Genomic DNA, 13,995 nt, shown 5'->3' on the forward strand with positions numbered 1-13,995 from the left:
CCTTCTATTGATTCACTGTCTTGTAGGGGCCTGTCCGGGGAGCCTCCTGGTGCCGGGCCTGGTCTGGACCCCGAGGTCACGAGGTGGCAGTAACGAGGTGGCAATGACCGGGCCCTGCTCTCTCAGGCCTCCGTCTTGGAGACTGCCAGGAGCTGCAGGGAGGAGCTAGCTCCGGTCAAGGGGCCAAGAGCGGAGACCGGACAGTGTGGGTGGTGACTCTGGGGACCCCTGCCAGGCTGGCCTCAAGGAGACATGTGACCCCCACCCTGTGACGCCCACCATGCTGGTCTCCAGACCCAGCCCCCGTGAGGCCCCTCCTAGTGCAGGGACCCCCAAGTCCAAGGCACGTGTCAGCCCATGGAGGAGCTGGGACCTGGCACCCCCCACCACACCCCCACTTCCCCATGCCTGCTCAGGCCCAGCCAGGGCTCTGGGGCTGTAGAGGCAAGGTCATCGGGTCGTGCAGGTCCCTGGAAGAACCTCAAGCTCCTTTCTGCAAGCTCACTGGCCTCTCTCTCCAGACTCAGGTCATTCAGCAGAGTTGCCTTGGGATGGGGATAGAGCGGGGAGGTGGGGAGCGAGTCTCCTTATCAGCTCCCCGTCCCCTGGCCGCTGCACAGACAACGCCCCCCCCACACCACCACCCCGGCAGCCTGATAACAGAACTTCTAATTATTAGAATTATCACACAAAGAATTGGGTCCAGCCACAGATAATTAAAGCGAGATTTGACTCTTCCTCGCCCATCTCTCCACTCAGCTTGAAATCTGATGGTGAATTTTCATAGCACACCTGAAGCCAGAGTTACGCGGAGGAATTTTCTTGCAGGGGGATGCTGCAAGGTGTATGTGGACCCAGCCTGGGGCTAGGAGCACACGTGCATGTGGTGTAGGCTGTGTGCACTGTGCAGTAGCTGGCGATGGCGGGCCGGGGCCGGGCTCGCCTGTCCACCGCTGTCTATTTGTGAGCCCTGGGGCCAGCTCCCTGGGGGGCCTGTCTCTTCCCTGCTCCTGCCTCCACAGAGCCGTGTGTGCCAGACACACAGGGCACCCAGAGCCCCTTGGTGAATGAATGGGTGGGTGGATGATGAAGCTGGACTGGAACCCAGGTCTCCTACTTCTCAGAGCCTGGTTTGCCCCTTTCCAGGGCTTTTCTGGGGTTTTTTTGGGGGTGTACAGGAGGAGGAAGGTACATAAACAGGATCTGGGACTGGCCCCTCCCAGGTTAGAGGCCCATGGGGCCTGTCTTCTCGGAGCCTGTTGGGTCCTGTCCTCCTGACGCAGACTTCCCCATGAGTCTCCGCCTCTTCTGGAAGTCTCCCAGGCCTGGGCACAGCTGCCGCCATCACTGGGGTCCCCAGGCTGTCCACCTGGCTCCCAGCCAACGTGGTGGGAGGACCAGTGGGATCTGCCCAAGTGAAGGCATGTCCATGAGCTCCCCTGAAAAGCTCCCACTTTCATGGGGAATAAGAAGATGCTGGTCTGTTAGAAGGGTCACCCTGCAGATTGCTGGGGACCCCCTGGGCCTCGCCAGGTCAGTGACACCGAATGCTGCGGCTCCACACTGGGCTCTCTCCTTGCCATCTCCCGCCCCTTTGCTCCCCACCCCATCTCATCACCCCTAGGGCTCCAGCCTGCAATTGCAGAAACAGAAACCTGGCTAATTTCTGGGACCCATAAATTGCCCAATGGGGAGGCCAGGTGGGCGGCCCCTCTTCCACGCCATCACCCATCCTAATGCATCGTCTGACACTTTCAATTTATTTTTCAATTCCTTTACCATCAAAATGACGATTAAATTTCCAGCATAAATACCGCTTTACCAAACTGAATTAATCACGGGTGAGGGGCAAGCGGGCCCCTCAGATATTGCAGAGGCATAGGGAGGGTGGAGGGTCTGCGGATCCCCTGGAAGCTGCCACCTGGAACATCCTGGGGGTCCCCTGACCCCAGACCCCTTTGTCCTCTTGCAGCCAGTGCTCTGTGCAAGCCTGGGAGAACCTTGCCATGGTCACACTCTGGTCAGGGTCACCACCCCTCTTCCCCCGGCCCAGCTCCTCCTGACCCTCTGCCAGCCCCACCAGGTGTCCCACACACATGGGCGGGTCTGTTCCCAGAACCTGAGCATCAGGGCTCTGCAGGGGTGTGGGGAGAGCCATCCCCTGGCTCACAACTGTCACCCCACTGCTGTAGCTGCTCATATCAATCTAGCCAGAGATTGCATTTGATGCTGAGACCCCTTTCTCACCATCCTCAACCCCAACCATGCCCCCCATCTGTGTAACCAGCCTCTGCACTGGTCTCCCCACTTCCAGACCTGCCCCCACCCATCACTTCTTCTATCAGCAGAATCCATCTCAAAATGCAAATATTGCCCATGGTTTCCTTTAAAGCTCACTCTGCTCTCAGAGCAAGTTCCCTCCTTCACAGACACAGGGTTGGGGTGACCCAACCCTCACAAGCCCTCCGACTCCTCCTCATGCTCCAGGCTGTTCTGTTTAAAGCTCCCCTCCTCACAGATGCTTTTCTGTTCTCGGTCTAAATTAGTTCTCCCTGCTAAGATTCTCCCTCAAATCCATTTCCTCTCCTTCAGCACACTTAACGTCAGGAATAAGTACCCATCAATTTGTGGTTTGGTTTAATCGACTCCACCAGGGAGGGGTGTATCCGGCTCACCCCACTGCAGCCTGGACACTGTCTAGAGGGCAGTGGCGCTCAGGAAAGGCTCTTGAAGGAATGGATGGATCAAACGACCCGCTAAGTGAACGAGGGAAGGAAACACAAACCCCTCTTGTGCCCAGGGTGGCAGAGGCGTCTGGGAAGAGTCCCGGGGCTGAGACCCAGACCCCAGTGGAGAGGGCACAGTGTGGCTCACTGAACGGCCAGAAGCCACTGTGACACCCTGCGGGTGGAACTTGCTGGAATCTGCCTCTAGAAGGTGCCAGAAACCCACTCTCTCTGATGCCAAGGAAAGCTGTTTAGGGGGGCAGTGACAGCCATGAAGCTCCCCGCATGGGCCTGCTGGGGGGAAATGGTGGGCGAAGGGTGCTGCTGACCACCGCCCTGCAGGGGTCAGGTCCTGGAGAACCCACGGGCACTCTGAGACTTGGGGACGCTGCCTCCACCGACGGAGCTGCCTGGAAAGGTCGTGCTGGAGAGGCCACTGACCGCAGGGGCTGCCTGCTGCTAGAACACCCTCGTGCACTGCAGGGTCGCGCTGGGGAGGCCGATCCCGCCCCAACCCTGGGCCTTGCAGGGACCGTCCCAGAACTGGGAAGGAAACCACCTAGCTCCCGCGGTGTCTCTCCACTGCCCTCTACCGACGACGCTTAGCATCGCGCCGACTGTGGGCGAAATTACGGAGCCTCGTGTTGCCGGTTTCCACTTCCACAGATTAAGCCGCGAATAGTGAATCCTACCTGAAAGGCAATAAATTTGCAAGCAGCATGGCCCAAACCTCCAGCTCCTCATCTTCCTATACACAATGCTCACATCTGTGAATTCCCACGCAACAGCTAAAGGCCTCTATCTCCGCCATACAAGAGGCAGCTATCTGTCACACACACAAACGAGGTCTTTCTGCAAAACGAGGGAACCCACAGTCCCAAGGTTCATTGCATCCATCGCTAGCTATAACTTACTCCTTGAATTCATTCACAGTTCAGCGACTGTTCTGTTACCGAGGACTAAATTGCCAAGTAACTGGCAAGCCCTTATATACAAAATGAAGGCGGAAGCAGGCGCCCGGAGCCCAGCATGATAATGAGGCCGGGGTGGGAGGGGGCACACTGCTGCCGGTGGTCCGCTGGAACCCCACTGTTCCCGGGGGTCCTGCGGCCAGACCTCATCGTGACGGCTTCCTTCTCCCTTCCCTCAGCCCTCCTCCCAGCCACCTCTCAGCCTTGGCTATGAAGGGTTTATTCTTAAGCTTGGGGCACCAAAAGGCCCCTCACTGAACCCCTGGGCACCGGCGGCTGCGAAGCCGGTGGGTGGACAGTAGGTGGCGTGGTAGAGCGGCCTCCCCCACTTCCCTGCCTCCTGACCATGGGGGCTGGCCAGTTTAAGTGTGCTAAAGATGAGGGCTGGCCAGTCCAGGTGTGCTGACCCTGGGTGCTGGCCATTCTGAACCCTCCCCAGGCGTGACCTCCCAGTAGGCTCCACACCGAGTCTTCGGTGGCCATTCTGATTTTTTTGGAGTTGCTGGGCTCCGTGAGGGGGGTCCTTGGGTCCACTCTGGGAAGGTTTCACCAGAGCTCCCCTTTCACCAGCACCAGCGAGTTTCTCCACAACACAGAGACGTTAGTTAGTTACGTCCAACAGGGCAGATTCATTATAAAGGGAGGGAAGAACAAAGGAACTTGCACAGACACAAAGAGGCAGGAACAGCTGCCCCAAAGGGACAGGTGTGCAGAGAGCGGCCTGCATGGTCACAGGCAGGCGGCCTTAGGAGAGCAGCCTCTGCTGAGGGAGGCCAGTGCAGAGAAGCCCTGGCAGGTGCAGGTTCAGGTGAAAGGGCGGAGAGCTGGCATAAAGGACACCTGATTAGGCACCCTTGGGCAGAGGACTGCTGCCCCTGCCAGGCAGAGGCTGCACTGGGCAGCCTCCTTCTCTTTGGGAGGGCTCACCCCCCGCCCCCGGAGGGGTTTGTTTGTCGTGACTTTGAACACGCTCTGCAAGGACTGAAAGGCGCCCGCTTTCTCCAGTGCCCTCCACCTCCCTATCTCCACTTCAGTGCGCTCCGGACACCCCTGCAGCATCTGACACCTGCTTGGGTCTTGTGCTTGCGAGCTGGGCGTTGGCACCCAAGGACCTTAGTTCCTAGAGCTGGGCTAATGCCTGTGTTCATCCCTGTATCCCCACCTCCAGCTCAGGCATGTGTGAGCTCAGGGGAGTTGGAAACTTCAGGGAGTGATGGGGGCTGAAAGGAGGGAACATCTGAGTTGGGGCTGAAGGGAGGGGTGTCCTCCCCCAAAACCCAGTTGAGCTGGGAAATCCTGGGGTCCCCTGGTCAGCAGGGTTAAACGAGCTCAGGACACAAAGCCTGAGCTCAGGGCCACACAGTAGGGCGCAGCAGGGAGCTGGCCCCTCATCGGGCCACCCGCCCACTTCCCCACTGTCTGCACTGTCTCCCCACTTGCATCCCAAAACGCACCAGCCAGAGGTGCCTGGGGTGAGGGCTGCCTCCTCATGAGGCTGCCCGGGGCTGCTGGGGAGCCCAGAGCCCCTGAGCATCCCAGGTCCTGGCCAACTGGGGGTCCCCACGCTCACAGAGGCCCAAGACCCTGCCAACAGCCCCGCCTGTCAGGAGCTGGGGAGGCCTAATTCATCACGAGGACAACACCTTTGCCAGGCAGCTGCTGCGGACATCCGCACAGGAGATAAAAGTTTCGCATGATCCTGTGTAAGCAGCAATTTCCAAGCAATATGCTTTCCATCTGGTCCTCGGGAAACACCGTTTTCCGTGACACTGCCTGGGAGTGTTACATGGCAGGGAGAGGGGCACCCTTAAACCCCCAAACCTAAATAGGTTCTGCCATCTATGCATCAAGACAAAACATGTAAGAACTTTAATAGAAAGGAACTTTAATAAAATCAGTGTGCAATACAGAAAAGATAAAGGATATAGTCTCTAAATCAAACACCCAAAGTGACCCATCCCCTCGTGGGCAAAACTCAACCCAAAAGGGAGTGGCCCAAAGCAAGGCCTGAAATCCCTTCACAAGTCTAAAGCACCTTCTGGAGAGGACCCATCAAAAAGGGTCAGAAATGGCCCTGACAAGTGTGGGAGGAAAAGAGCAAAATCAAAATCAAGATAAACGCTGCCAGAGTGAACCTCCCACAAGTCTCTCACCCACATCTGTCTCACCTAGTCCAGGGCCAAGAAACAAGAGCCGCTGCCTCACACGCCTGCTTCCTGTGCCACCCTCAGGTCTCCTTAAGGCTCCATCCTGCTTCCTTCCTCAGCCTCTCTCCAGATTATCTTCCTCCCTGCTCAGCTCCACCCTCCTTTGGGTGGGGCAGGGAGCCTGGAACCTCCCCTTCTCCTGGGGACCCCCCATTACAGGAGGACCAGAGGCATTTGCTGCCCTCCAGGAGGGACTTGGGGGCCTGGAGCTGGGCTGACCTTGGCCCCAGAGGATGAGAGGGCACTTATAGATGGCAGAAGAGCTGTGTGTATGGAGCAAGACCCTGGAGCGGGTCTGAGCAGCTGCCTGCCCTCACCTGCTCCTCACGCCGCCCCTGAGGGAGGTTAGTATCACTCCTGGTTCCTCAGATCAGGAAACTGAGGTTCCGAGAGACAGCAGTCTCCCCAGCCACCCCTGCCCTACCATCCTTGGCCTGGCCGGCGTCTCCAATTTGACCCAAGAGGACACCCCTCAACCCCTAAAGCGTGGTCGGCAGCCCCTGAGTAGGGAGATGTCATTAACCTGCCTACCCGGGACCCTGCCCCAAGCAGGAAGCAGGACCCCTGGGGCTTGGGTGGGGCCGGGCGCCTGTATTTGAGCATCTCCCTGTGTGTCTGCCTGGCCTGCAGGGCTCAGCTTAAACCCTGCTGTGGCCACGCCCTCCACTGTCAGAGGAGGCCAGAAAGGGAATGACCCACCTGGTCTCTGCCCTCAGCTCCTGCCCATTATCTCGTTTATCCCCTGGACCCCAAGTTGGGCCCCAAGGGCACAGGCTCTGGGAGACCTAGAAGGGTCCTCTGGTTCTCCCACACCAACAGCTCCAGAGGGACTGCGGGGTTTCTGCGTACCCCAGGCTTCAACCTTCAGGTTGCAACAAGTAGGGAGAAATCTGACTTTGTGCCAACACATACTTCATCTGCGCCCACCACTGACCAACTTCACGGCTCCCACTCCCAGCTGCGCGCTGACCAGGGAGATGGCTGGCGAAGACTCAAGGGCAAAAAGTCACACTGTGAGGGCCCCTCTGGGGCTGGGCAGTCTCCTGCGGCCCCCTGCTCCCCCTCACAGGTCAGGGCTCTGGCGCGCTGAGCTGCTAACAGAGCCCGGGGAGGGCAGGAAGGGAAATGCTGCTTTGCTCTCCTCCTCCTCCTGCGCTTTCCTTGTCCATTTGTCATCAGGCCAGGGCTCGGCTCATCATTCCGAAGCCCTTTTCACTTTTCCAGGTCACAATTTTATTGCTTTTGGCCACTTCAAAATGGGCAGAACAAGAGCAGGCGCGGCGTGAGCATAGAGCCAGTTACGGATCCAAGTGGCGCGGTCTGACAGAGGCTCGGCCTGGAATCGCCTTCCCTCCTCTTCAGCAGCAGGTTTGAGGAAGTTTGTAAGGTTCTGTCTCATTTGTTCTGGTCACCCTGGAGGTAGGAAGTGGAGTGTAGTTGAGGACTGAGGTCCTACCTGAGAAGTAGGCTTTGTCTTGATCTCCAATTCCCTTTCAGTACAAACATTTAAGAATTCAATTTTTGAAAACGGGCTGCCACCCAATCGTCACACTCGAGCTCTGACCCTTTTATTCCCCTTCTCTCCCCTTTCGCATTTCAACAGTGCCTAGGAGGGCACTGTTCAGCCCATGGAGTAATGGGCGCAGACCTGACTCCTAACTTAATGCAAATCCCAAACCCTCTTCCTGCGTGAGAGTTTGCTTCATTTGTACTTTTTTGGTAACAAGTCTGCTTTTTTTTCCCAGCCAAGTCTCTAATCCCTGCAATTTCCATGGTGCTGGTAATTACGAAAAAATTTGAAGCACAGAAAGTCTGTACCCTGTCTATGAGATTACACACTTTAATGGAGTTTATAAATTTTGTTTTGCATTTTCTGAGGAGATTAAACTCACTGTGCAGCTCCAGAGGGCAAAACAAGGACCAGTCGGTAGAGTCTTCCAGAAGGTAGGTTAGAATTCAAAGGGAAGAAGCACTTTCTCAAGGTCAGAGCCTAGCAGGAGCACCCAGGGAGCTGGTGAGGCTACCAGTTACCACTTAGCCTGGTGGGGTTACTGAAGGGGGGCAAGGAAGTGCAAGAGTTGGGGGTCATATCTGGATGCATGTCCCAGCTTGCACTTTCCAGGGGTTTGAAAGTGCTCACGTTTTCTAAGCCCTTTTCCTGTTTTCTCCTGGTAGGTGATGGCAGAGATCATGCTATTATTTCATTATTTAGAGCTGTGGAAGGCTTCCTCCCAGTTCGAGTGTCCACCAAGAAAGGTGGGGTTTCGTATGCCCAGACACCGGCGCTCCTCCTGCCACAGACCTGGGCGTGTTTGAGAAGCACGGACAAGCTCATTCGCTGTGCCTTTCCCCCCTCCTGTGAGCTTGGCTGCTGAAAGGGAGCCGGTCCTCCGTCTTGCTCTCCCACATGAGAGATTCATGCAACAACCTTTAAATACGGGGAAGCCTGTAGCGAGTTCAATGCTGTGTCCGATGGTGGGGATCTGTGGTTGAGATCCCCATGACTGCTGTCCAAACCCCATGCTCTAACACCAGCTTTACCAGAGGTAAAAGATAAGCTTCTTCTCCACCGTCAAGCCCAACTGCTTCCGCCTTGTTATCACAAGAACTAAGAACATAGGACACAACTGTCAAAGTTAAAAGCAAGTCTCCATTTCTAGAACGTCCATTGCCCGAGAGCGAGAACTGTGACGTCCCTCTTCACCACCGAAATTTGTGTCTGGCACAGAATAGATGTTCAATGAAATTTATCACTTGAAGGAACAAAGAGGAACTAAAAACATTCTCAGACCCGAAAAGAACATCTCACTTCTGCTCTCAGTCTGTTGCCCAGAACTAGGCGCATGGCGACCACTTCACCGCAAGGGCTGCCGGGAAGGCAGGGGGCGGCGGGCGGGGTGTGCTGAGAGCCATCCAGCTTGCTCCGCTGACGGGCCCCTGTGGTGAGCCCTGTGTGATTTTTCTCATAAGTCTTCCAGTCTTCCCCAAAGGATTTTTCAACTCATTTCTTGAGTCATGAAGCTGAAGCAGAGATGCCGTGGACGTCACGTGGAGAAAGAAGGTACCTCAGATGACCACAGCCAAGAGTCCCTCCGAAAAAGTCAAACCAGAAAGGCAGCCCCTGGGGGGATTTACCTCAGCCAGCCTTCACTTTTCCACTGGCTGACAGACAACTTGAACACCCTCTAGCTGGATGTGACAGAAAGGGCAGAGAGAAACGAGATTAGGTGAGGCTGGCGTCTCTGAGGAGAGCCTCGTCGGGGCGGGGAGGACCTGCTGCAGCTCTGGGTGAGGCACTCGCTGACAGCGACCCCGTGCCGGACATGGAGACTGCATTAAATGTGACAGCCAGCCAGCCGGGAGACATGCCAGGAGACCCGGTCTCCTCACCTGAGGGTGTGAGGCCGCTGAGTGGCCAGGGCCACCTTCTCAGGGGACTGCTGGAGCCAGGACCTCTGAGAGCACAGTCATGCACCGGGGAGGGACCTAGGACAGACAGTAGCCCCCTCAGGCTCCTCATTACAGTGACCCTGAGGGGTACTGTGCTCTCACGTTATCTCCAAATCCCAGCTGAGAGTTGTGTTCAGTCAAAAAGCTATGGCAAAACCCTAATCTCTGGCTTCTGCAAGTAAGGCCTTATTTGGAGGGTGAACTCGGGCTGTCCCTAACGGTGATGGCTTGGGTGAGAGCCGTGGAGCTGCTGTCTGAAAGGGGGGCAGGGACAGGCGCTGCTGAAGGCCGGGGCTCAAGAGCTCAGGATGCAATTTGCAGAGTCTGGAGTCACTCACCAGACGTGGCAGGCCTCGCCATTCACCTCCCTGGTCCAGACTGACCCCGACAGTTCTGTTATCAGGCCTGGCAGGACTGAGATGTCACTGTGCCCCCTAACAAGGAGCTGGCAGAAGTAATTCCTCTCCCTGCACCTCTGGGGTGCAACTGCCATCAGGACTGTCTGCTGGGGACCCAGAGAGTCTGGGAGGCCAGTGCTGAAATGAACCCTGACAGGTAATCATCCCCCAGAGCAGCAGGTGAGCGGTGATTAGCTCCTGCTGGAAAGAAAGTGGCCTGTCCCCGCCAGCTCCCCCGGACTCCCGCCTGGAAGCCGTCTGAACCAGGCAGGGGAGGGGACCAGAGCTGGGGGACCCTCTTTCTGGTACAACCGGGCTCCACCTTTTATGGTCAGGATAATGCAGATATCTCTCCTTCTGCACCAAGAACTCCAAGGGCAGCTGACCCGGTGCTGGGAGGACGGAGCGGAGGAAGCTGAGCCTGTGGCGAGTCGCAGAGTGAAACGGGCAAGGCTGGTGGCCTTGGACATTCCCAGTCTACGCCTGAGTGTGGGTGTCAGTCCAGCCGTGTCCTCTCGCTCTCTCAGACAGGGTACCCTAAGGTGGGGGTGCGCTCAAGGGGATTGATGGGGTCCCTGTCGGCCCCTGGGGCCTTGACAGTTTCCTTCCCTTAAACCTGCTGACCCCAGCCCTGGGGGGCTCTTCCCACACCACCCCTTGTCGCATGGCAGGTAACGGACGCCAAGGCTTCCTAGGTCATGTTCACCTTTCACATACCAGCAGGACAGGAGAAAGCTCCTGGGAAGTCAGGGACTGTTCAGCACGAACGCTGCTAGCAGGAAGGAGCCTTTGTTCTCTTTGACCAACACAGAAAGCCAGGGAAAGAATTTTATCTTGTTTAAGGCAAAACAACATGACAAGGATAATAAAATTTCAAGTGTTTCCTAATACTGTAGGTAGAAACGCCAAATAGATGGCCCTTTGCTTAGCCAGGCAGGAGGGAGGGTTTGGGATATGCTGGCCTAGTCCTGAGCTCAGTGCAGCGCAAGGTGGGGAGAGAGAACAGACCCAGGAAGAGGAGGATCAGACCACCCTGAGTCCTGGGAAGGGGTGGTCATTCAGAGAACCCCTGGATGCCCCCACAGTACCAGTTGGAGCTCAAGACAGCCTCCATGACCTTAAGGACAAAGTGCCGGGAGGCCTTGGGGACCCATGTGAGAGACTCCTGTGCCCTGGGTGCTCTGTGGTTCTGCAAGGGGCCTGCGGCTGCAGCATCCATGCGGCCCCACGACCGCGCAGAGTGCTGGAGTGGACACGAGGAGTTTCCTGTCCTGCTGCTGGGTGAGGCCAGGGAGCTGGGAGTGAGCCAGTGAACCTGCAGGGCGTGTGCGTGAAGCCTTGGGGGTGGCTTCTCACACGCTTGCCCTTCCTCATTCTGGTCATGGGCCGTGGAGAAGAGCGTGGAGCCCCTCGTTCCAGGAGAGGCCTGGGACCCCACCATGGAGCTCACCCAAAGCCTGGAGCAAATGCCCCACCAGACCCATGAGCCAGAGGTAAATGTCTGCTATTAGCCCCAAGGAGTTTAGATGATTATGGAGGGAAAAACAAAACAAAACAAAACAAAACTGACTCACTTGCTGAAGCAGGTTCCACAATGGATGTTTTCCTCGCAGCAACCGTTAGTATCTCCCTCCCTCACTGCCCCTGGGTACAGCAGGTTCCTTCCCTGTAGCCAGAATGCCTCAGCCTCCCCCAGCCTGCAGGAAAGGCGAGGGGGGCTTGGGGGGAGTGTGAGGTCAGACCACAGCCCTTCCGTGGCCTCACGTCCTGCTGGCATCTCCCCGATATCTCCGGCACAGGCCTTGGCTGTCCTCTCGTCCTCTCTTGGCCTTTTGGTGGGGGTCCCCCTTCTACCAGATGCTGGTGTCTCCAGGAGTCTATCAGGGGGCAGCTGGTTGCATATTGGATCTCACCGAACCAGGAGCTGGGCAGGTGCCCAGGGGGCGCCATCACCCTTGCTTTGCTGCTAGAGAAACAAGCTCAGCAAGCCTGAGACAGCACATGGCTGGGGCGGGGGAAGCTGCACTTGACTGGTCTGGGAGCTCCCCCTGCGCTGGGTCGCCTTGCGACCTCTGCTCCTAAATCTGACTGTGGGCCTGGAGAGCAGGTGGGGAAATAAGGCTAATGGCAGGGGGGCTTCTGGAGGAGGGGAGACCAAGGTGGCCACTGAAAGACGGGCGAGATCGGAGAGGAGGCCACGAATGCGGGGAAGGAGGAAATGGATGCAGGTTCTCAAGGTCAACGGCCATGCCCTGGCAGGCACTGGCCAGGGCCAGGTGGGCTGGGCACCCGGGAGAGATGGCTGGCAGGGCTGGGTGAGAGGAGGCCGGGAGAGGCACGAGGCCCCAGCAGGGTCAGACTCAGAGGCCCTGGGAGTCCTGGCAGCAGACAAGGGACCCCAAAAGTGCAGAGGGTGATGGATGGCCTGAGGACAGCAGCCCTCTCTCCAGACAGGCAGTCCTTCCCTGCCTGGGCCCCACCAGGGCCTCTCTGCTGGCCAGGCCCTCCCTGTAGTGTATGGGCCTGCTCCACACATTTGCTGCTGCCATGCTGGGGACAAACCTGGGAGAGGGGAAGAAAGAAGGGGGTGCAAAGTTGTGGAAGGAACTGGAGAACATTCAAGATTTCAAAGCCACAAGCCTGTGCACTGAAATCCAGACCTCCCTCCTGTTCCAGGGCCGGCTCGCAGGGCCTGGCTCTCCGCCCCTCCCTCCCACACTCAGGGGCTCCTGCCTCTGCCTGTCCCTGGGCCAGCCCTGAACAGATGTCTGGAGCCTGCCCACTGAGGAGCTGCTGCCCAGAGCTGGGCCTTCGCTGAGACAGCAGGACCCCGGCCAGAGCGAGATAAACACACACACAGATCAAGAGGAGTTTCCAAGGCGGCCTCAGAGGGGAGAAAAGCATCGACACCAAGGAAAGTCAGGAGAGAATAGGCTGGGGTAGGAGACAGAGAAAGGTAGCGGGAGCCAAGAGGGGAGACTGGAGGCCTCGAGAGCAGTGGGGAGGGCAGGCGGGGCGCTGAGAGGTGGGGAGAGGAGCCCCAGAAGCCAAGAGGCTCCAGAGGGGGGGAGGGAGGGAGAGAAACAGGCCTAGGGGCCTGGGGAGCCACCGCTGAGCGCTGGGCGGTCCAGGGCCAGGCCGGGCTCAGCGGGCGAGCGCCCACCCGTGCCTGCACCTGCGTTAGTGCGGGCGAGAGTGACGCAGGCGTGCGCCGCGGGTGCTCATGGCTGCAGCCTTCCTCTGAGAAGCTCCCTCTCCCCAGCTCTGCCTGAAGCCATGTGCAGGCCGGTTATTCTCCCTGGCTGTCCCGCCCTCACCCACACCCCAACCCAAGCCCTGCACCCACCGTCCTGGGTGCCCCGACCACAGGTTAACTGGACCATCTGTCCTCTGCCCCTCCTCACCCCCCCACCATTGTTTATGGCCCTGAGTACCACCAGACTCCCCACTTTTGCACATCTGGGGAACAGGGTGATGACCATCTCATAGGGGAGAGTGGAGGACTAGAGCCGCCAGACTTGGGGGTAGTTTCACCTCCCTGCGGCTGCCATCTCCCAGGTCTCCTCCCCATCCCCCTGCAAGGCTGTGTGTAGCCTCTGCACCCCCTACCCATGCACCCCAGGCCCCAGGGCTGCCTGCTCACCAGCCCCCGCCCCAGTCCTCTCTGTCACTCAGCACCTGCCCAGGAGAGTGAGGGAGCAGACGCAGGACATCTCAGCAAGAGAGGGACGGCCTTTGTTTATTTCTTTTAAATATTTTGATGAATGAAATTTTGATGTTTCATTCATGAAATACGGTTTCCCAAAGCCCCTCGGGATGCAGACTGGAGAATGAATGTGAACTGGGGCCAGGAGGCCCCGATCAGCTCGAGGGCGCAGCTCCCGGGAGGCAGGTCAACAAGCAGAGCAGGGAGCCCCTGCCCAGATGTGCCACATCATCACAAGAGGGCCCGGCCCCTCCAGTCCCCCAGCCTCCGGACGGCCACATCGGGCCCTGAGATGCCCGAGGGCACTGCCCCCAGCCTCTGCTGACAGCCTCCCAGACAGGGCCTCACTCCCCCGCGTCACGCCCCCCAGACAGCCCCACTGCTACCCGCCCCGGACTAACAGAGCCTCCCCAAGCTGCGGCTCTGCCCCGGACCCAGCTCCTGGGCCGCCCGGCTGAGCCCATTGTTCCCTTGGCGCCCTGTCAATATCCGGACAACGGTCCTAGCCTCCACTCGGGGTGTTTGCTTGGAGACGCC

The sequence above is a fragment of the Condylura cristata genome, unplaced genomic scaffold (assembly GCF_000260355.1).
Source record: "Condylura cristata isolate star-nosed mole 26May11 unplaced genomic scaffold, ConCri1.0 scaffold00008, whole genome shotgun sequence".
Lineage (NCBI taxonomy): Eukaryota > Metazoa > Chordata > Mammalia > Eulipotyphla > Talpidae > Condylura > Condylura cristata.